This window comes from Hyperolius riggenbachi, chromosome 1 (genome assembly GCF_040937935.1).
Source record: "Hyperolius riggenbachi isolate aHypRig1 chromosome 1, aHypRig1.pri, whole genome shotgun sequence".
In the NCBI taxonomy this organism is placed as follows: domain Eukaryota; kingdom Metazoa; phylum Chordata; class Amphibia; order Anura; family Hyperoliidae; genus Hyperolius; species Hyperolius riggenbachi.
In genome coordinates this window covers 365,984,492-366,007,813 of record NC_090646.1, presented here as the reverse complement: position 1 = coordinate 366,007,813, position 23,322 = coordinate 365,984,492, and the positions used below count along the sequence as shown (strand labels likewise).

The following is a 23,322-nucleotide window of genomic DNA, read 5'->3' as shown; positions in this document are numbered from 1 at the left end:
TAATGCTCAGCCCAACAGAATTACAGGTTCTAAACACACTCTAGCTGTGGTACCCCCCCATAACAAGCACACAAACATGTACAACCACCAGCAAGACCACTACACCTGCCATCTCTAAATTAGGTCTCCAGCATCCCTTGAGATGCGGCATCTCACTGCATGTGGAAGGGTGCCTAGACTGTCGGGCATGACCCAGGCGCAGTCACATGGATGTTAGTCATGCGATGAGTTTTACTCCACGGATAAAGCCTAAAAAGCCTACTAGTCACATTATTGAATGGCATTAGGGGAACGGGTGGGCACTGTTATGTGGTGTATCGCTAACACTGCTCATGCTAATTAAAATGTAATTTAAGACCTCTGACTTTTTCTTGACTATGGTTGTTTATATGCAGCTAAACAACACCCCTTAAGTAAAGGTTAAGAGCTACAAGTATGCTCCCACTGGAGGTTTGAAATGCCAAAATTGCTTGCATGTTGAATGGTGTTGGTTAGAGAAGAGACTGGTTCCAATGAGGAAACCTTGACGTTTGGGGAATTGGCTTTATACAAAATATTGCTTTGCCTTGTTAACTAATGTCCATTATTTATTCTAAACACCTTTAGAGTTTTTTTATATCTGTCTGCTTAATAAATATATATGTAATTAGTAAGCAAAATACTTGAATCTATCTGAACAAAGGCTTCTAATAACAACCTTGTGTTAAAAAGTTTAATTGGCATTTGAGTTTCTCTTCTAGGGACTGAAAGAACCATATTCTACCTCACACTGCCAAAGCTGCTGTTCTTACTTCACACATACAATTAAAAACACACGATTGGTTCGCACGATGGCCAGGGGCCCCGGACCTCTCTCACTGGCCGGGGCCCCAAGGCCAATGCGCGATACCTGGAGGGGAGTGCAGGTGGGCCTGGACCTCTCACACCCAGGCTCTGGACCTCTCACATCCAGAAAACCCACCAACACTGCCTCCATACTGAATGCTAAATTCGACACACACAAGCAATAGAACACAGCAATACATGCATGCAGCTACATTTAAGTCATCAGCAGGTGCTCGTCAGCCAATCAGGATGCACTGTCATACACCCTTTACCTGCCATACCACATCTAGCAGCCATTAGCATTCAGGTGGGAGGCTTCAGTTGGACGCAAATCGCAAGATTGCGTCGCTAGCAGGACCGCCCCGTGCAGGCATCCCTCCCACAGGGGTCCCTCCCTAACCGCTCACCTGTCTGCCATGTCCTAGAGCTGAAAAAAACGTTTAAAAACACACGATTGGTTCGCACGATGGCCAGGGGCCCCGGACCTCTCTCACTGGCCGGGGCCCCAAGGCCAATGCGCGATACCTGGAGGGGAGTGCAGGTGGGCCTGGACCTCTCACACCCAGGCTCTGGACCTCTCACATCCAGAAAACCCACCAACACTGCCTCCATACTGAATGCTAAATTCGACACACACAAGCAATAGAACACAGCAATACATGCATGCAGCTACATTTAAGTCGTCAGCAGGTGCTCGTCAGCCAATCAGGATGCACTGTCATACACCCTTTACCTGCCATACCACATCTAGCAGCCATTAGCATTCAGGTGGGAGGCTTCAGTTGGACGCAAATCGCAAGATTGCGTCACTAGCAGGACCGCCCCGTGCAGGCATCCCTCCCACAGGGGTCCCTCCCTAACTGCTCACCTGTCTGCCATGTCCTAGAGCTGAAAAAAAACGTTTAAAAACACACGATTGGTTCGCACGATGGCCAGGGGCCCCGGACCTCTCTCACTGGCCGGGGCCCCAAGGCCAATGCGCGATACCTGGAGGGGAGTGCAGGTGGGCCTGGACCTCTCACACCCAGGCTCTGGACCTCTCACATCCAGAAAACCCACCAACACTGCCTCCATACTGAATGCTAAATTCGACACACACAAGCAATAGAACACAGCAATACATGCATGCAGCTACATTTAAGTCGTCAGCAGGTGCTCGTCAGCCAATCAGGATGCACTGTCATACACCCTTTACCTGCCATACCACATCTAGCAGCCATTAGCATTCAGGTGGGAGGCTTCAGTTGGACGCAAATCGCAAGATTGAGTCGCTAGCAGGACCGCCCCGTGCAGGCATCCCTCCCACAGGGGTCCCTCCCTAACCGCTCACCTGTCTGCCATGTCCTAGAGTTGAAAAAAAACGTTTAAAAACACACGATTGGTTCGCACGATGGCCAGGGGCCCCGGACCTCTCTCACTGGCCGGGGCCCTAAGGCCAATGCGCGATACCTGGAGGCAGGGGCGCCTCTAGCCTTTTTGTCACTCCAGGCAAGGAAACCTATGGCGCCCCCCCCCAGCTGATTGGGGCTGCGCCCCTCTCTGCAGTTTGGTGGCCAGACTTAAGTAACCATAGTTGGTGCGAAACCTACTCCTAGCCCACTCCCAACACTACTTTTTGCAGCCAAACTACAACCCTCTTGAGGATAGGGCATTAGGGGGCACCAGGCAATCACCCGTGGTCAGTCAAGCCACATCTACACGATACAATTCTTTGTGCGATTCGATTATGATTCTATTTACGATCCAATTAAATCCGACATGTCCAATCGGGATTTGATTCAATTCGATTTGCCATTGCAAAACAATGGCAAATTGAAATGAATCGAATCGAATCCTGATCGGACATGTCAGATTAAATCGGATCGTAAATAGAATCATAATCAAATTGCACAAAGAATCGTATGGTGTAGATGGGGCTTATCCTTAAAGGGAAGGTTCAGGGAAACCTTTAAAAAAATAAAAATCCATATCCACTTACCTGGGGCTTCCTCCAGCCCGTGGCAGGCAGGAGGTGCCCTCGCCGCCGCTCCAGAGGCTTCCGGTCGTCTTCGGTGGCCGATCCGACTTGGCCAGGCCGGCTGCGAGGTCAGGCTCTTCTGCGCTCCAAGGACGGGCTCTTCTGCGTCCCACGCGGGCGCGCTGACGTCATCGGACGTCCTCCGGGCTGTACTGCGCAGGCACAGTAGTTCTGCGCCTGCGCAGTAAAGCCCGGAGGACGTCCGATGACGTCAGCGCGCCCGCTTGTGACGCAGAAGAGCCCGTCCTTGGAGCGCAGAAGAGCCCGACCTGGCAGCCGGCCTGGCCAGGTCAGGTCGGCCACCGAAGACGACCGGAAGCCTCTGGAGCGGCGGCGAGGGCACCTCCTGCCTGCCACGGGCTGGAGGAAGCCCCAGGTAAGTGGATATGGATTTTTATTTTTTTAAAGGTTTCCCTGAACCTTCCCTTTAAAGGATATAAGAGCTGAAATTGCATCAATAAAAGGATCCTATATCCACACCAGGATTGCTGCTTCCATTTTCCCCTGCCAGACTTCGTTTCCCTGCAGTCATTCCCAGTCTAGACCCCAACTGGGGTTGAAGCAAATATTCTTCAACTACGCATGAATAGTTTATTCTTGGACACCACTTTGGCAGGGCTGCCACTGCCTTCGTGATCAGGTTTAGAGGTCACCAACTACCGATACTTGTGGACGGGGGCCTAGTCCAAGACTGATTGCATGTAAATGGAGCATGGCTGAGGCAATGGAGGCAGTGATCCTGGTGTGGATAACCCTAAAAATTAAGTATGTATAGACCCCTATTGTATATACATTTTCAGCTTGGCTATCCTTTAAAAGACACTCAAAGCGAAAATAAACTAATGAAATATCTATGTTCCTTCTCCTAAAAATGACTTTTTAAAATATTCCACAGTTTTATTTAATGTTTAAATCTGCTTTTTTTAAGTTTTAACTGTTGTTTTTGCTCAATGACACATTCTTTGAAGTATACCAGAGCTAACATTTATGAACTATTGAGCCTTTTATCTCCTTCCTGCTCTCAGAAGCCATCCTCTGCTAGGAAAGTGTTTTAAAGTTGGAATTTCTTATCAGTGAGGGTCACACTGTAGTCACTTCCTGTCTGAGTCAGGACTGAGTCAGCCACTTACATACCTGATATTTAACTCTTTCAGGCAGAGAAAGAAGAAAAGGAACACAGCATAGTTATTTGTGCGCTAGGCACTGTACATACACATGTCTGTCTCCTCATGTCACATGTCACCTTGGGTATCCTTTAATCTCAAAAGCACAGAGTCGTCCCGAATGAAGAGTATTCTATTTAACAAACTAATTTTCCATACAATTATAATTAATTGCATTTATAAAGTGCCAACATATTACGCAGTGCTGGGCAATAAATACATACAATGATTCAAAAGGATGGCAGACATAACAGGGTTATACAACGTAGTAAAGGCTATACAAGGCAAACAGGGTAGAGAATACGTGATCATGCAATTTTGGGCTGGTTAGGTGGGCCCAGTAATAGCAGTCATAGAAAAGGAGCACATGATTATGTTGAATTACGAGATAAGGAAGAACCCTGCCAAAGGCTTAGAATCTAAGCTACTTGGCTATAGACAGAAAAAAAGCTAAACCTAATGATTTGCCTATACAACAGAACTGCTAGGGGTTTACAAACACTTTCAACTGGCCTCAGTTTGAGATGGTAGTAGCAGCAGCTGCAGCCAGAAGTAACCCCTCCACCATGGGAAAAACAAATGTAAAACTGTAATCCTCAGTGCTTGCTATCCTGTTGGTCAACTGCTTAAAGTGAACCTGTCTCGTGCCAGTCCTCAACGATCCTCTGTTCTCCCACTGTGGCACAGTTTCGGTTTGTAGAGTCACCGTTCGCTGCTCCTGCCCTGGGTGCACAGGTCCTCGTTCACTCCTGCAGCCAGAAGCATCCTGCACAGTAGTGATTTTCCCGTACTCTGTCCGCACAGAGGACACTTCCAGTGACTGGAGCGAATGAGGACCTGTGCAGCCAGGGCCCCACAAGCGCAGTGGACGTCGACTTCTAAGTTGGCAAAACCAAAACTGCACCGCTAGGAACGTTGGGGACCTGCGTGGCACAGGATGGCTGCAGGGAGCTGGTAGAAGCCCCAGATAAGTGAAACTTTTTTTTTTACATTTTTAGGTCTGGTTTAAAGGGAACCAGAGGCAATCTAAAGAAAATATTTTATACATACCTGGGGCTTCCTCCAGCCCCATACGCACAGATCGCTCCCATGCCGCCATCCTCCTTTGCCTGCAACTACGAGAACCGGCTCCCGTCACTGACGTCATCAGAGCCAGGCTACACAGGAGAGGTGCGCCCTCTACGTATCTCTCCAGCGGCTGCTGCAGAGATACGCAAACAGCGCACTTCCCTTACGCTCAGACTGGCTCCGACTGACGCCAGAGCGGGGAGCCAGTTCTCATAGCTGCAGGCAGCGGAGGATGGCGGTGTGGGATCGATCCGTGCGTATGGGGCTGGAGGAAGCCCCAGGTATGTATACAATCTTTTCTTTAGATTGTCTCTGGTTCTCTTTAAGCGTCCCCCCAGTGCTCAAGAATGTCATTGACCGGTGACCGTTACCATGACACCCAAACAAACAGCAAATCTGTATATGTGAAATAAGATACTATACTTTACTAATATATTACAGGTTGCAAGAATGGATAAAATGCTCACATAGTGGGCCCCTATAACAAGGACCCAGCTTCTTTCAAATTGCATCAAGGCATAAACAAACTGCAGCACACAGTATATACACTCCTAAACAGATCACATTGATGCCCAGTCTCTCTTCCCATATACAATACAATGCTCTATCAGATTATAGTGCAGACTGGAACAATCACTGAATAGCCAGTGATTAATGAGGAGTGCCTGACCATCCCATACAGCAGACAGTTGTCAGCCTGCTTTTACTCACCAAGTAGAAAGATGTGGTGTGTCCTGGGACTGGAGTTTCCTTTCTCCCTGGGTAGTGGGTACATCCTTCAGCTGCAGCCTCCCCCTTCTCTGCACAGAAGCTCTCCTTCCTGATCGTTCTCCCCCTCCCCCACACAGCACATCCCGTTACATGAAAGGGCTCAGACCTGCAGTCTGCAGACACAGACAGGGAAGCTGCTCACAGCAGGAACGGACCCGGTGTCACCGTCATCAGACACTTCAAATACAGCGCCAGAGTGCTTGAGTTGACTGGCGGGGGCGGAGTTAAAGGCGGGGTGTGGCCACATGAGGTAAACACTTTACCCGGTGGCTAATGGAGAAGCAGGGGCGCAGCTTGAGGAGTGGAGGAGAGAAGAGTCAGCGGTGACTCACTGCTCGCCTCTATTGATCGGAGAGGAAGCGGAGGAGGAGGCGGGGACTACTCAATAGAGACACTATACAGAGGGAGGCACTAGTGAGCACGTGGGCAGCGTGCTAAAGGTAAATAAATGAAAAAAGTTAAAAACGCTCACAGTAGATGCGGCGGGCGGCTCCGCCTTTTGAATGCACAGCGCCTCAAGCGGCTGCCTCTAGTGACTGGTGGGAGAGGCGCCCCTGCCTGGAGGGGAGTGCAGGTGGGCCTGGACCTCTCACACCCAGGCTCTGGACCTCTCACATCCAGAAAACCCACCAACACTGCCTCCATACTGAATGCTAAATTCGACACACACAAGCAATAGAACACAGCAATACATGCATGCAGCTACATTTAAGTCATCAGCAGGTGCTCGTCAGCCAATCAGGATGCACTGTCATACACCCTCTACCTGCCATACCACATCTAGCAGCCATTAGCATTCAGGTGGGAGGCTTCAGTTGGACGCAAATCGCAAGATTGCGTCGCTAGCAGGACCGCCCCGTGCAGGCATCCCTCCCACAGGGGTCCCTCCCTAACCGCTCACCTGTCTGCCATGTGCTAGAGCTGAAAAAAACCGTTTAAAAACACACGATTGGTTCGCACGATGGCCAAGGGCCCCGGACCTCTCTCACTGGCCGGGGCCCCAAGGCCAATGCGCGATACCTGGAGGGGAGTGCAGGTGGGCCTGGACCTCTCACACCCAGGCTCTGGACCTCTCACACCAAGAAAACCCACCAACACTGCCTCCATACTGAATGTTAAATTCGACACACACAAGCAATAGAACACAGCAATACATGCATGCAGCTACATTTAAGTCATCAGCAGGTGCTCGTCAGCCAATCAGGATGCACTGTCATACACCCTTTACCTGCCATACCACATCTAGCAGCCATTAGCATTCAGGTGGGAGGCTTCAGTTGGACGCAAATCGCAAGATTGCGTCGCTAGCAGGACCGCCCCGTGCAGGCATCCCTCCCACAGGGGTCCCTCCCTAACCGCTCACCTGTCTGCCATGTCCTAGAGCTGAAAAAAACCGTTTAAAAACACACGATTGGTTTGCACGATGGCCAGGGGCCCCGGACCTCTCTCACTGGCCGGGGCCCCAAGGCCAGTGAGAGAGGTCCGGGGCCCCTGGCCATCGTGCGAACCAATCGTGTGTTTTTAAACGGTTTTTTTCAGCTCTAGGACATGGCAGACAGGTGAGCGGTTAGGGAGGGACCCCTGTGGGAGGGATGCCTGCACGGGGCGGTCCTGCTAGCGACGCAATCTTGCGATTTGCGTCCAACTGAAGCCTCCCACCTGAATGCTAATGGCTGCTAGATGTGGTATGGCAGGTAAAGGGTGTATGACAGTGCATCCTGATTGGCTGATGAGCACCTGCTGACGACTTAAATGTAGCTGCATGCATGTATTGCTGTGTTCTATTGCTTGTGTGTGTCGAATTTAGCATTCAGTATGGAGGCAGTGTTGGTGGGTTTTCTGGATGTGAGAGGTCCAGAGCCTGGGTGTGAGAGGTCCAGGCCCACCTGCACTCCCCTCCAGGTATCGCGCATTGGCCTTGGGGCCCCGGCCAGTGAGAGAGGTCCGGGGCCCCTGGCCATCGTGCGAACCAATCGTGTGTTTTTAAACTTTTTTTTTCAGCTCTAGGACATGGCAGACAGGTGAGCGGTTAGGGAGGGACCCCTGTGGGAGGGATGCCTGCACGGGGCGGTCCTGCTAGCGACGCAATCTTGCGATTTGCGTCCAACTGAAGCCTTCCACCTGAATGCTAATGGCTGCTAGATGTGGTATGGCTGGTAAAGGGTGTATGACAGTGCATCCTGATTGGCTGACGAGCACCTGCTGACGACTTAAATGTAGCAGGACAACTAGGCAATCTGCATTGTTTAAAAGAAAATCAATGTCAGCCTCCATATCCCTTTCATTTGTGTATATTTGAATGGCCACGGCCAAATTTTGGCGCAAGGGGATGCCGAAAGACGACTCACCCGACAGCAGGAAAACTCCTGGGTGGAGTTAATGGTATTCCCCATTTGAATTGTCGCAATCTAGGGGAATACATCATTCGGGCACCGCTATTGTTGGCTGCCTATGGCGTCTCCCAAAGCGCTGCATCAAAATTAGCGGACTCATCTCAGTTCAGGCATGTTTTAATACTGGTGTCTGCTGGTGCAAACACATAGTTTCAAAGAGCTCCAGATGCCACCTGCTGGAGACATAGGGAATTGTAATGTTAGTCCAAAGATAAGAGAAGGCCACCTGCTGGTGGGCAGCAGAAGTCAGGACCATGTGAAACACAGGAACATTCCTGACACCTAACCTATGAGGAAGCGTCCTGTATGCTGTGAAACAAGCATCAGGCAAACTGTACACTTTATAATGTGGTGTCAAAAGTACTAGCAGCACCACAAAACAAAATGTTACCTATTTTTGAAAATCGCCCTAAAAGCTCTTGTGCAATGATTCCCTGAGCGAGTGTTCACATATGAGCAGTTTGCTTAAGATTCGCTCCAAAAAAGCTGCGCCTGTACCATTTTTGGGGTGATCTGCCTATAATGGAAGGTATTGGGAAATTGCAAAGCGCTTGAAAAAGCACTTTGTATAGCGATTTCCCGAGCACTTCTATGAACAAATGCATTGTATTTATTCATTTCTGGGTGAAAGAGTTCACTTCCTGACTGACTTAAAAAAAGCACTTTATACAGCGCAGCGAAAGGCAATAAAAAAAAATTCGCAAAAAATTGTTCAGTGCTTGCAAACACGTTGCCGATTTATAGTGTAAACATAGTCGAAGTCTTTGGTTCCAGTCCCAGAGGAGAAGGAGAAGCATCAGTGACTGTGAAAGCCCAAGAAGAATCATCAGTGCCTAACCAACACAGAGGCATCCCATAGGCTTGCCATTAAGTATGCAAGGGGGGCTTCACTACCACCAAATCAAAGGGAGCAAAGTCTATATAGAAAGGAGGGAGGAAAGGGATGACAACTAGACTACAAGGGAAAGCTATATGGAGCCGTAAATGGGGGGACCACTAGACCATAAAGGAAAGCTATTCGGGGGTCAGTGGGACCATTACACTACTAGGGAAATCTATATGGTGTGGGGGACCACGAAACTGGCAGGTAAATTAATATAAGAGGAAGAGACCACTAGAGTCGACCACCAGGGAATATAGGAAGGAGGACAACTAGACCACCAAGGAAAGCTATATGGGGAGACCACTAGACTACCAAGGAAATTAATATAAGAGGGAGGACTACTAGATTAGAAGTGTCCAGTGAATATAAGAAGTGGTACGGGCACCACTAGACTACCAGGGAAAACTATACAATACAATAAAATACAATAACATTTCTATAGCGCTTTTCTCCCATAGGACTCGCTTAGGCTCTCTCAGATTCAGTAGTTGGTAGTAGGATGAAGTATTCACACAACAAAAAATGCCAAACTGAACAGGTAGGTTTTCAGTCTGGATTTAAACACATACAGGGATGGAGCTGTCCTGATCTGCTGAGGTAAGGAGTTCCAAAATGTAGGAGCAGCATGACAGAAGGCTCTGGGACCAAAAGTTTCCAAGTGGACTCTGGGTAGGACTAGATTATTACAACTATGAGGGTATCACAAAAACAACAGGACAAGCTATGGGGGGTGGGGGCGCACAGTAAGGGGATCAATTAGCCTAATCTGCAGATTAGAGGGCTTTAAAGGACATCCAAGGAGAAAATAAACGGACGAGAATAAAATTGTATCTGTCCTCCTTCTCCTAAAAATACATTTTTAGATATCCCACAGTTTTATTTCATATTTAAATCTGTTTTTTAAGTTTTTATTGTCTCTGCTCAATGGCACATTCATTGAAGTATGCAGGCCCGTTTCTAGGGCCGTGCGGCCCGTGCCGTCGCCCGGGGCGCTGTTGGGAGGTGGGCGCTGAAATGGAGGGGGGAGCCGGAGCCGCTGGGAGGGCAGCCCGACCTCTCCCTCCCTCTCCTGGGCCGCCCTCCGTGCTCTCCCCTCAGATGCAGAGCGCAGCAGCAGCCAGGGAGGAAGTGCTGTAAACAACATACCTCCCTGCGTTCCAAGCGCTGCTCTCTCGCCACCGGTCTCTTCCTCTCTGCCTATAAGATGATGCACACACTAGTTCCGGCTAACAGGAACCAGCGTGTGCATCATCGTATAGGCAGAGAGGAAGAGACCGGCGGCGAGAGAGCAGCGCTTGGAACGCAGGGAGGTATGTTGTTTCCTGGATACAGAGATGGCGGCATACTCCTGGGTTAGGCTCCGCCCCCTGACCCCATAGGACAGACTTGCTTATAAATTAAACAACCCCGCCCCCCCCCCCCCCCCGACATTCTCTTTTCTTCTGTCCTCGTATGGACAGGTTTGCTTTTTTTTTTTTCTATTTTTTCTCTGCCACTCTTTATTGCCCATTTTTCTGGGGTGTAAGGCAGTCTGTGGCGGGTTCAGCCTCTCCCGCTTCGTGGCGAGCATTGCGGCCTCTAAAGGGGGCTTACATATGCAGGGAACACCTTCCCTTAGAGCTGCTCCCTGGTGCTGAATGCAGCGGTTGCTGCCTGTAGCGGCGGATTCTTCCGCCCTCGCTCCCTCTCACTGCATCTCTCAAGGTGACGTCACAAGTCTCGCGAGAGTTCGGCTGCCTACTTCATTGGCCGAACAACAAAGGAGAACAGCGCATTCCCGGAAGAGCAGAGCGGGTGTCAGCGTGTCAGCTGGCGGTACCGCTCAGGGAAGCATTTCTGGAGTCCTGGTGGTTTCTGGCAGCCGGTCCTTCAACTATCCTGGAGCCTGGGCTGTATTTGATGTATGAAGGTATGGGGGGACGTGGAGAAGTCTCTTCAAGACAGGTAATATGCATTATTCTTAAGTTATTTATGCCTGCACATGTGTTTTCTCTTTTAAAGATGGAGGATTCTCAGGAGATTCCTAATGCTCAGGAGAGGTATTGGAGGAAGGTTTTTCTATTTTAATTTTTTCAGCACCAGGGTGTTTTTTTGTAGTGAATATCTGTGCACTTGGGGAAAAGAGAGCTATCTCCCTTACATTGTGAGGCGGATGTTTTTAGTGGAAACATATGTTTTTTGTGTCTCCACAGTCCGCAAAAGGGAGGAGAGAGGAGCATGGGGTCTAAAAGTCGCCAATCCTCTGAGGTGCCTTGTTCTCGGTCAAGGTCTAGAAGAGAAGAGAGAGCATCAAGGAGAAAGTCTCCAAAGAAATGTGACAAGAAGTCTGATAAAAAGAGACAATCGCCCCAGAGGCGTCAATCTAGTAGACGATCTCCAAGTAGGAGCAGGTCTCCTAAGAGATATTATTCCAGTAGATATTATGGTTCCCGCAGGAGCCGTTCGCCAAGACGTGGACATTATCATAGGAGATCTCCTTCAAGGGATTATTCGCCAGAGTATAGATCTTATAGATATAGATCAAATAGGCGGTCACCTAGTCCTTATCAGAGGCATAGGTCTCCAGGAGAGCAAGACAAAGCCGCTAGATATGTCCAGCCTGAAAAGTCAGCTTGCTGGTCATGTGGGCAACCAGCCATGACAGATAAAATGGTGTGTGAGTCCTGCTTTATGGAGTTAGGAAGGGAGAAGGAGTCTGACAATCAGCAGATAATGTCCTTCATCCAGCAAGCAGTGCAGGAGTCGTTTAATAAACTATCTGCGGCTCAAGCAACAGCTGTGACTCAGCAGGCTCAATCTGAGGAAGCCTCAACCTCGGCAGTGCCATCACCAGTGGGGTTTGACTTCGCCTTGATCCCAGCATTTGTGTCTGAAATAAAGTCAGCAATAGGTTGGGAGGAAGACAAAGCAACGCTACAGGAGCCGGATAAATACTATCCTCATTTGGATAGACAGCCAAGTAACTTTCCTTTCATGAAGGTGATAAAAGAAATCTTTACAAAAGAATGAAGTAAAGTTGATCAGAAGCCATCGCTTTCAAATCGCTTTGCAAAATTATACCCATTGAGTGATGAGGACACAAAGGTAATGGAGTCTGCACCAGTGGTGGATGCATCCATCATGAGGTTGGCACGTCATGTAACTCTTCCCATGGATGACGCGGTATCCTTCAGCAACCCTCTTGACAGAAAGGTTGATACAGATATCAAGAAGGCGTTTCTGGCGGCCGGAGCCGCTTGCAGGCCGGCAGTAGCTTTAACTTCTCTGGCGAAGGCTGCTAAAGTATGGATAGAAAATATCGAACTGGCGCTGAATTCTGGAAGTGATACACAGGATATAGTAAAGGCCTTAGATGAATTAAAATTAACCAGTGACTTTATGGGGGAGGCAGCCATAGACACCATTAGGTCATCGGCTAGAGCAATGCTTCATAATGTAACAGCAAGAAGAGCTCTTTGGCTGAAACCGTGGTCGGCAGACCAGTCGTCTAGGAACAATTGGTGCAGGATCCCTTTTGATGGGAAGCATCTCTTTGGCCCAGAAATGGATGAAGCAATATCGAAGGTGACAGGTGGAAAATCGGGGCTGCTACCCCAGGATAGGAGAACCCGTCCTTTTCGTCCACCAGTATCCAGAAAGCAAACCTCAGCGAGGTTTCAGCAAGCCAAATCTTATAGGCCGGGAAAACAGTTTAACAAGAACTGGAATGGGTTCGCAGTCGTCATTTCTCAAAACAGGAAAACCAAAATCTACCCTCAGTTCAGGAGGTCAGAAGACATTCTGAAGGTGCGCCCACCCAGTCACCCCCAGTAGGAGCAAGATTGCGATACTTTTGGAAAGAGTGGGTGGAATCAGTAGACGATCCTTGGGTTCAAAGGACCTTGGAAAAAGGGCACTCTTGGAAATTCAAGAAGACTCCTCCCCGAGCAAGGTTTGTGGAAACAAGATTGCCGAGAAATATGCAAAAACGTCTGATTTTGGAGGAGTATGTCGACTCCCTGGTACAAGTGGAAGCAGTGCTACCAGTGTCCGCCAAAGAGAGATTCAGAGGGGTCTATTCTCCCTTATTCTTAGTACCAAAGACGTCAGGGGGTTGGAGGCCGGTTCTAGACCTGAAGCTCTTAAACAAGTATATAAAAATACGACATTTCAGAATGGAGTCCTTGCAGACTATTATAAGGATGGTGAAGATAGGAGATTGGATGTCAACGGTCGATCTTTCGGATGCTTACCTACACATACCAATCAGACGCAGCTTTCAGAAATACCTAAGGTTCTCAATCAACAACAAGCATTGGCAATTCCAAAGCTTGCCATTCGGTCTCTCGACAGCGCCCAGAACCTTTTCCAAGGTTCTTCTTCCAGTAATAGCATCCTTGAGACAGAAGGGTCTGAGAGTTTTCCACTACCTAGACGATATCTTACTTGTCAATCAGAATCAGTCAGTACTATTGCAACATCAACAGCTGCTTCTACAGGAATTGCAGAGATTAGGTTGGCTTGTGAACTTTCAAAAGAGCCAGCTATCTCCATCACAGGATATGATATTCTTGGGGGCCAGGTTTATCACGAAAGAGAACAAAGTGTGTCTGCCCACACAGAAGATCATAATGATTCAGCAGAAGGTGAGGGCAGTGTTGTCTCAACGCACCATTCTAGCGAAGCAGTGCTTAAAGGGAATGTCCAAGCAAAATAAAAAAATGAGTTTCACTTACCTGGGGTTTCTACCAGCCCCATGCAGCCATCCTGTGCCCTCGTAGTCACTCACTGCTGCTCCAGTCCCCCGCTGGCAGCTTGCCGACCTCGGAGGTCGGCGGGGCACATTGCGTACATTTTTACGCATTCCCACTAGTGCAGGAACATTAACACATACATTTTTACGCGTTACTGGTTCAATGCGTACATTTTTACGCATTGAACCAGTAATGCGTAAAAATGTATGCGTTAATGTTCCTGCACTAGCGGGAATGCGTAAAAATGTACGCAATGTGCCCCGCCGACCTCCGAGGTCGGCAAGCTGCCAGCGGGGGACCGGAGCAGCAGTGAGTGACTACGAGGGCACAGGATGGCTACATGGGGCTGGTAGAAGCCCCAGGTAAGTGAAACTCATTTTTTTATTTTGCTTGGACATTCCCTTTAAGTCTGTTGGGGACGTTCTCTTCGGTGATCCCGATGGTAAAGTGGGCCCATTGGAATTTAAGAGTGTTCCAGAACTTTTTTCTCAGGCTATGGAACAAGAGGAATCTGTTACAGAAGTTTGTCCTACCTCTGGCAGTAAGGAACTCTCTTTATTGGTGGACCTGCGAACACCATCTGCAGTTATGCCATCAGATTCAGCAGGAGGAAGCTGTGGTGATAACAACAGACGCAAGTTTGAAAGGATAGGGGGCACACTGCAAGGATGTGTGTGTACAGGAGAAGTGGAGAATCTTTCCTCATCAGATCCCGTCAAATATTCTGGAACTCAGAGCAGCCTTCTTAGCACTCAGAGCCTTCCGTCACTTGATATTGGGAAAAGTCAGTTCTACTCCAAATAGACAACACAACAGCGGTCTCCTATGTCAAAAGACAAGGGGGGACAAGGAGTCAGGCTATGTTGAGGGAAACTACGCACATCATGAATTGGGCACAGAACAATCTTTCAAATCTATCAGCAACTTACCTTCCAGGATGTCGCAATACGCTGGCAGATCAGCTCAGCAGGCAGTTCTCCAATGCTCACGAGTGGGCCCTGAACCCGAGAGTGTTTCAGAAGATTGTGCAGAAGTGGGGTCTCCCGCAGGTAGACCTCTTCGCATCGCACGAGAATGCGAAGTTGAAGAGCTTTTTTTCTCGGCATCAACATCCAGCCGCTCTAGGGACGGATTGTCTAGCACACCCTTGGACATTCAAGCTGGGATATGCCTTCCCTCCGTTCCCAGTGATTGCGAAGTTCCTCCAGAAGCTGTTGAAGGAATCATGCATGATCATAGCTATATTACCTTATTGGCCAAGGAGGCCGTGGTTCACGCTTCTATGGGAGATGAGTGTGGAGGAACCTTGGCGTCTTCCAGCAATACCGGATCTGCTTTGTCAAGGCAATCTGCTATATCCCAACAGCAGCAACCTTACTTTAATGGCATGGAGGTTGAGAGGAGGAAATACAGAGATCTAGGTTGTTCGGACGAAGTAACCGCCACTTTATTGAGGGCAAGGAAAACATCCACCAATACCACGTATCACAGAATATGGGAGAAGTTTGCCGCATTTGCTATCTCAGAGAACTTTGATATGCTGGATCCAAAAGTACAAGAGGTCCTTAGCTTCCTTCAAACAGGTGTTGATAAGCAATTGAGCCTATCCGCCATTAAAGTGCAGATTTCGGCCTTGTCGGCATTGACTAACAAGAAATGGGCCTTTGACCCGCTGGTAATGCAGTTTGTTCAGGGAGTACAGAAGATGAGGCCTCCTAGAAAGCCTTTTTTCCCGCAGTGGGATTTATGTGTGGTCCTGGACGTTCTGAAAAGTCCTCCATTTCATCCAGTGGAATCTGCTTCTTCCTGGTGGCCATAGCGTCTGCAAAAAGAGTTTCGGATTTGCAGGCTCTGGGATGTTCTCAGAACCTGCTGCAATTCTATCCTGATAGGCTTGTCATCAGACCAGTACTTCAGCATATCCCAAAAGTAGCATCATCCTTTCACATAAACCAGGAATTAACGTTGCCGACTTTTCCAGTAGATCACGAGTGTTACCCATTGGACGTGGAGAGAAGTGTGAGGGCTTATCTAGACAAAACGATTGAATTTAGGGCCTCAGACCGTCTGTTTGTAAATATACAGAGCCCTAAAAAAGGGTATCCAATAACATCCAGAACCATTGCTAACTGGTTGGTGAAGATGATTCAGCAAGCTTACAGAATTAAAGGTTTGAATGTACCAGAGCAAGTCCATGCTCATTCAACCAGAGGAATAGCTGCCTCATGGGCATCCTTTGCAAAAGTATCAGTAGAAACCATTTGTAGGGCAGCTAGCTGGTCTTCTTCTCATACTTTCTTAATGTATTATCATGTTGATCCTGCCTCTCTGTCTACACTTGAATTTGGAAAAGCTGTATTAGCTGCAGTGGATAAATAAATTGTTATTTTTTTTTGCATTCCCTCCCTCTTGTGTGATATTTTATGTCCCAGGAGTATGCCACCATCTCTGTATCCAGGAAACAGGAAAATTGAATACTCACCTTCTGGTAATTTTCCTTTCCTGGAACAGAAGATGGCGGCATACTAATCCCTCCCTCCTGTCCATTCGAGGACTGATTTTCACGAGAATGGCGGGGGGGGGGGGGGGGGTTGTTTAATTTATAAGCAAGTCTGTCCTATGGGGTCGGGGGCGGAGCCTAACCCAGGAGTATGCCGCCATCTTCTGTTCCAGGAAAGGAAAATTACCGGAAGGTGAGTATTCAATTTTCCTGTTTACAGCACTTCCTCCCTGGCTGCTGCTGCTGCTGCGCTCTGCATCTGAGGGGGGAGCACGGAGGGCGGCCCAGGAGAGGGAGGGAGAGGTCGGGCTGCCCTCCCTCCGGCTCCCCCCTCCATTATGGGGGACAGCTACCTATCTAACTTACCCTGGGGGGCACCTACCTAATCTAACCTACGCTGGGGGGCACCTACCTAATCTAACCTACGCTGGGGGGCACCTACCTAATCTAACTTACGCTGGGGGGCACCTACCTATCTAACCTATACTGGGGGGCACCTACCTAATCTAACCTACCCTGGGGGGCACCTACCTAATCTAACCTACCCTGGGGGGCACCAACCTAATCTAACCTATACTGGGGGGCACCAACCTAATCTAACCTACGCTGGGGGGCACCTACCTAATCTAACCTACGCTGGGGGGCACCTACCTAATCTAACCTACGCTGGGGGGCACCTACCTAATCTAACCTACGCTGGGGGGCACCTACCTATCTAACCTATACTGGGGGGCACCTACCTAATCTAACTTACCCTGGGGGGCACCTACCTAATCTAACCTACGCTGGGGGGCACCAACCTAATCTAACCTATACTGGGGGGCAGCTACCTAATCTAACCTATACTGGGGGGCACCTACCTATCTAACCTATACTGGGGGGCACCTACCTATCTAACCTACACTGGGGGGCACCTACCTAATCTAACCTACACTGGGGGGCACCTACCTAATCTAACCTACACTGGGGGGCACCTACCACTACACTGGGGGGCACCTACTTAATCTAGCCTACACTGGGGGGCACCTACTTAATCTAACCTACGCTGGGGGGCAGCTACCTAATCTAACCTACGCTGGGGGGCAGCTACCTAATCTAACCTACGCTGGGGGGCAGCTACCTAATCTAACCTATACTGGGGGGCACCTACCTAATCTAACCTACACTGGGGGGCACCTACCTAATCTAACCTACACTGGGGGGCACCTACCTAATCTAACCTACACTGGGGGGCACCTACTTAATCTAGCCTACACTGGGGGCACCTACTTAATCTAACCTATACTGGGGGGCAGCTACCTAATCTAACCTATACTGGGGGGCAGCTACCTAATCTAACCTATACTGGGGGGCACCTACCTAATCTAACCTATACTGGGGGCAGCTACCCATCTAACCTATACTGGGGGCACCTACCTATCTAACCTATGCTGGGGGCAACTATTCTGGCTACCTATATTAGAGGCACCCACCTAGCTAACCTGTACTGGGGCACCTACCTATCTAACTTATACCGGGGGCGCCTGCCTATCTAACCTATACTGGGGGCAACTATACTGGCTACCTATACTGGAGGCACCTACCTGGCTAACCTATAGCAGGGGCAACTATACTGGCTACCTATACTGGGGTACCTATTCTTGGCTACCTATACTGGGGGGACCTATACTAAGTGCAACTAGACCTGGCTAACCTATACTGCGGGCACCCATACCTTGCTTGGGGGGGGCGCAATTTTTGCACACTCGCCCTGGGTGCATTTTAGCCTAGAAACTGCACTGGAAGTATGCTAGAGCTCAAATCTATGAATTATTGACCCTTTTTATCTGTTTCCTGTTCTCAGAAGCCATTTACTGACAGGAAAATAATTTATGGCTATAATTACCTATCAATCAGTGAGGGATATGCTATAGTCTGACCCAGTCCGACCTGGTCCCGACCCGGACAGAACCTGTCAATTGCATACCTGATCTCTTTCAGGCAGAGAAATAAAAAAGGAACACAGCATAGTTATTTGTGTGCTTGGCACTGTACATACAGGTCCTTCTCAAAAGGGAAACTACGCACATCATGAATTGGGCACAGAACAATCTTTCAAATCTATCAGCAACTTACCTTCCAGGATGTCGCAATACGCTGGCAGATCAGCTCAGCAGGCAGTTCTCCAATGCTCACGAGTGGGCCCTGAACCCGAGAGTGTTTCAGAAGATTGTGCAGAGGGGGGACCCTCTTTCGCCGCTACTCATATTATGATAAAGTTCATTATTTTCTGTAATGTTCTGATAAACATTAGACTTTCATATATTTTAGATTCATTACACACAACTGCAAGAAAAGTGTTTTTAAAACAAAAAAAAGTCAACCTTCAAATAATTATGTTCAGTTATGCACTCAATACTTGGTCGGGAATCCTTTTGCAGAAATGACTGCTTCGATGCGGCGTGGCATGGAGGCAATCAGCCTGTGGCACTGCTCAGGTGTTATGGAGGCCCAGGATGCTTCGATAGCAGTCTTAAGCTCATCCAGAGTGAATTGCATCTCTCAACTTTCTCTGCACAATATCCCACAGATTCTCTATGGGGTTCAGGTCAGGAGAGTTGGCAGGCCAATTGAGCACAGTAATACCATGGTCAGTAAACCATTTACCAGCTGTTTTGGCACTGTGAGCAGGTGCCAGGTCATGCTGAAAAATGAAATCATCTCCATAAAACTTTTCAGCAGATGGAAGCATGAAGTGCTCCAAAATATGATAGCTAGCTGCATTGACCATGCCCTTGATAAAACACAGTGGGCCAACACCAGCAGCTGACATGGCACCCCAGACCATCACTGACTGTGGGTACTTGACACTGGACTTCAGGCATTTTGGCATTTCCCTCTCCTCAGTCTTCCTCCAGACTCTGGCACCTTGATTTCCGAATGACATGCAAAAGTTGCTTACATCCGAAAAAAAGTACTTTGGACCACTGAGCAACAGTCCAGTGCTGCTTCTCTGTAGCCCAGGTCAGGCGCTTCTGCCGCCGTTTCTGGTTCAAAATGGCTTGACCTGGGGAATGCAGCACCTGTAGCACATTTCCTGCACACGCTTGTACACGGTGGCTCTGGATGTTTCTACTCAAGACTCAGTCCACTGCTTCCGCAGGTCCCCCAAGGTCTGGAATCTGTCCTTCTCCACAATCTTCCTCAGGGTCCGGTCACCTCTTCTCGTTGTGCAGCGTTTTCTGACACACTTTTTCCTTCCCACAAACTTCCCACTGAGGTGCCTTGATACAGCACTCTGGGAACAGCCTATTTGTTCAGAAATTTCTTTCTGTGTCTAATGTTGGATCCACACGGTGCGTTCGCGCACTCGATTTCCCGCTCGATTCCCGTCGATTCGTTTATTTCCAACATGTCCGATTTGGATTTCGATGGATCGTTAGGTCGATTCGCTTGCAAAGTATGCCAAATTGACCTAACAATCCATCGAAATCCAAATCGGACATATTGGAAATAAACGAATCGACGGGAATCGAGCGGGAAATCGAGTGCGCAAACGCACCGTGTGGATCCAGCATTACCCTCTTGCTTGAGGGTGTCAATGATGGCTTTCTGGCAGTCTTACCCATGATTGCGGTTTTGAGTAATGAACCAGGCTGGGAGTTTTTAAAAGCCTCAGGAATCTTTTGCAGGTGTTTAGAGTTAATTTGTTGATTCAGATGATTAGGTAATAGCTCGTTTAGAGAACCTTTTCATGATATGCTAATTTTTTGAGATAGGAATTTTGGGTTTTCATGAGCTGTATGCCAAAATCATCAATATTAAAGCAATAAAAGGCTTGAACTACTTCAGTTGTGTGTAATGAATCTAAAATATATGAAAGTCTAATGTTTATCAGTACATTACAGAAAATAATGAACTTTATCACAATGTGCTAATTTTTTGAGAAGGATCTGTACACATGTCTATCTCATCATGCCACTTGTCACCTCAGTTGTCCTTTGATGGGAAGAAGAAAAACATTTTTGCTATGAGGCCCAGTGAGTTATAGCTATGCCTCTGCAGAAAACATCTGAAACAGTGCAAACTGTGTTTACTGTCATTCCTGGATAGTCTTAGCTGGCTCCACATTGAAACAGAAAGGTAAATATAGTAACATTAACCACCCTGGCGTTCTATTAAGATCGCCAGGGCAGCTGCATGAGGGTTTTTTTTAAATTAAAAAAAAACTATTTCATGCAGCCAACTGAAAGTTGGCTGCATGAAAGCCCACTAGATGGCGCTCCGGAGGCGTTCTTCTGATCGCCTCCGGCGGCCAAAAGTAACACGGAAGGCCGCAATGAGCGGCCTTCCGTGTTTTGTTTACTACGTCGCCATGGCGACGAGCGGAGTGACGTCATGGACGTCAGCCGACGTCCTGACGTCTGCCGCCTCCGATCCAGCCCTTAGCGCTGGCCGGAACTATTTGTTCCGGCTGCGCAGGGCTCAGGCGGCTGGGGGGACCCTCTTTCGCCGCTACTCGCGGCGGATCGCCGCAGAGCGGCGGCGATCGGGCAGCACACGCGGCTGGCAAAGTGCCGGCTGCGTGTGCTGCTCTTTATTTGATCAAAATCGGCCCAGCAGGGCCTGAGCGGCACCCTCTGGCGGTAATGGACGAGCTGAGCTCGTCCATACCGCTAAGGTGGTTGAAACGGTTTAACACCCAGCATTACAACTTTGCTTTAAAAGATTGCTTACAGCTTACAAACTATTATGCCAGATTTTTTTTTAAGCAGAAATTCACTGAATGGGTTAAACATGACATTTTAGTGTTGGATTTAACTAGGAATCCGCATCCGTTCTTATCTTTAGTTACAAAATGTATCTTTATTTGGAATACAAATAGACCTTTGAAAAGCCTGCGGGGGAAGCCCTCTTTGTTCTCTCAGAGCAGTGTTTGTTTGTTACATTGTAGATAGATACATTTGTAACTAAACAAGCAAGCATGGAGGAGAATTTCTAGCTAAATGCAGCACTAAAATGTCATGTTTAATCCATTCAGTGAATTTCTGCTAAAAAAATAATCTGGCATAATAGTTTATAAGCTGTAAGCAATCTTTTAAAGCAAAGTTGAAATGCTGGGTGTTAGACCACTTTAAATAACAAAATGACTTGTGGAGTACTACCCTTTGTTTATAATATACATTTGTAAAGAAAATGGAATTTCCCTTATGTCCACAGAGACTTGCAAAAGTGCCCTAGTGTGCAGTTTTGTGTGAACATTTTTTTGCAATAAGTTATTAAAACGTGATATAGGTTATGTGAGATATAAAAGGAGGTGTACTGGGTAATTTGGCACAAGTGGTAAATAATTATGCTAAATAAAAGTTCCTGTTTCCAGCACTTACAAACCTGTCCATACAGGAGGAACCAGAGGGACGAGTTTTACACATCCTGAGGGGAAAAAAAGTGTCTGCGTTGAGGAAGCTCATTTGTTTACATGTAACAGTAGTAACTCTCCTTTTATGTAGCCAAAAATAAAATTCCTTGATCTCCTAAAGTTCACTACAACAGGAAAAATGAACAAACTACACACAGGAGTTGTTAGGGGCTTACACAAAGATTTATCCACTTTCTCTATGAAATGTGTCAATAAACAATTAATGCTTTATACATACTGTATCTCATAACAAGGACCGTATCCCCATAAAGGCACTTGTGATCTTGTGCCTATAGCAGACAACGCTTTTGGGGGCAGGAGATTCAGCTGGCTGTCGTGATTTTAACTTATTTAAGTATTTATATAGTGTGCACATATTACGCAGGGCTGTACAGAGTATATTGTCTTATCACTAACTGTCCCTCAGATGGGCTCACAATCTAGTCCCTACCATTGTCATGTGTCTATGTATGTATTATGTAGTGCATGTATTATAGTCTAGGGCCAATTTAGGGGACAAGCCAATTAACTTGAGTGAACCTAACTTGCCTAATCTACATGCTCCCATCCAGTGACTGACTAAGCATCACCTTGTACTCCTACTGTGCTGTGTGATCAGGTTTTCTTGTATTCCTGTATTGTCATATTGCTGTATGTCACCCCTAAATATTGTCTGTGACCTAAATTAATGTCCAGCGCTGCGCAATATGTTGGCACTTTATAAATACAATAAATAATAATAATAACTTATCTGCATGTTTTCGGGACGTAGGAGGAAACCCACGCAGACACGGGGAGAACATACAAACTCCTTGCAGATGTTGACCTGGCTGGGATTCAAATTGGGGACCCAGCGCTGCAAGGCAAGAGCACTAACCACTACACCACTGTGCTGCCTAACTTTTTTTCTTTTAAAATACACTGTGTGCCCAGCCAGCAGAACCCTCTCTCTCTCCTCGGCGGCGATATTTTAAGCCGCGTGTCGCATAGTTCACTGTGCGCGTGTCGAATAGTTCCTTGCCGCACACCTGAGCTAATTAAAGCTCATTTAAAATCACGAATTCGAGTGCTTAGGGACTCATTAATACTTGTGAGTGCATCCCTGGACTAGCCAGCCAGCCAGCATATAAAATGTGTTTGTGGCCTGCTTATTTACTCTTTTGTTACTGTAGAGAAGGACCCAAAATAAGAGTGGCACTCCCTATTCAATGTACACGAGCAGTGGGTAAAAAAAAGCAAAAATTGATCTCACCATACCATCAGCGGTAACCCTTGTCTCTTGCTGGGACGTGTGCTCTGCGGTTGGTTGAAGGAAGCTTGAATACTATTATCCGAGGTGAAGATAAAAGAAAGAGACTCCGGGCACCTTCCGTCCAATGCTTTAATTGCAAGTGCTGGCAGACAACATTCAGGGTACCGTAACACAAAGATACCTCATCTAGTGATCCTCAATGGTGATGGTGCGGTGGAGGTGGGGGTGCCAGGGCACTAGGTGGGACTGGCGACGGCCGTTTCGCGTCTCTTTCTTTTATCTTCACCTCGGATAACTGCTTATTTACTCTTGCCTTGCT

At 47.9% G+C, this 23,322-nt stretch overlaps 1 protein-coding gene across 3 annotated transcripts in view; it reads right to left on the bottom strand.

Moving 5' to 3' along the window:
• Positions 1–23,322, bottom strand: part of LOC137551098 (solute carrier family 49 member A3-like) — a 214,069-nt gene that overhangs the window by 102,122 nt on the left and 88,625 nt on the right. The gene's annotated exons all lie outside the window — the stretch shown is intronic.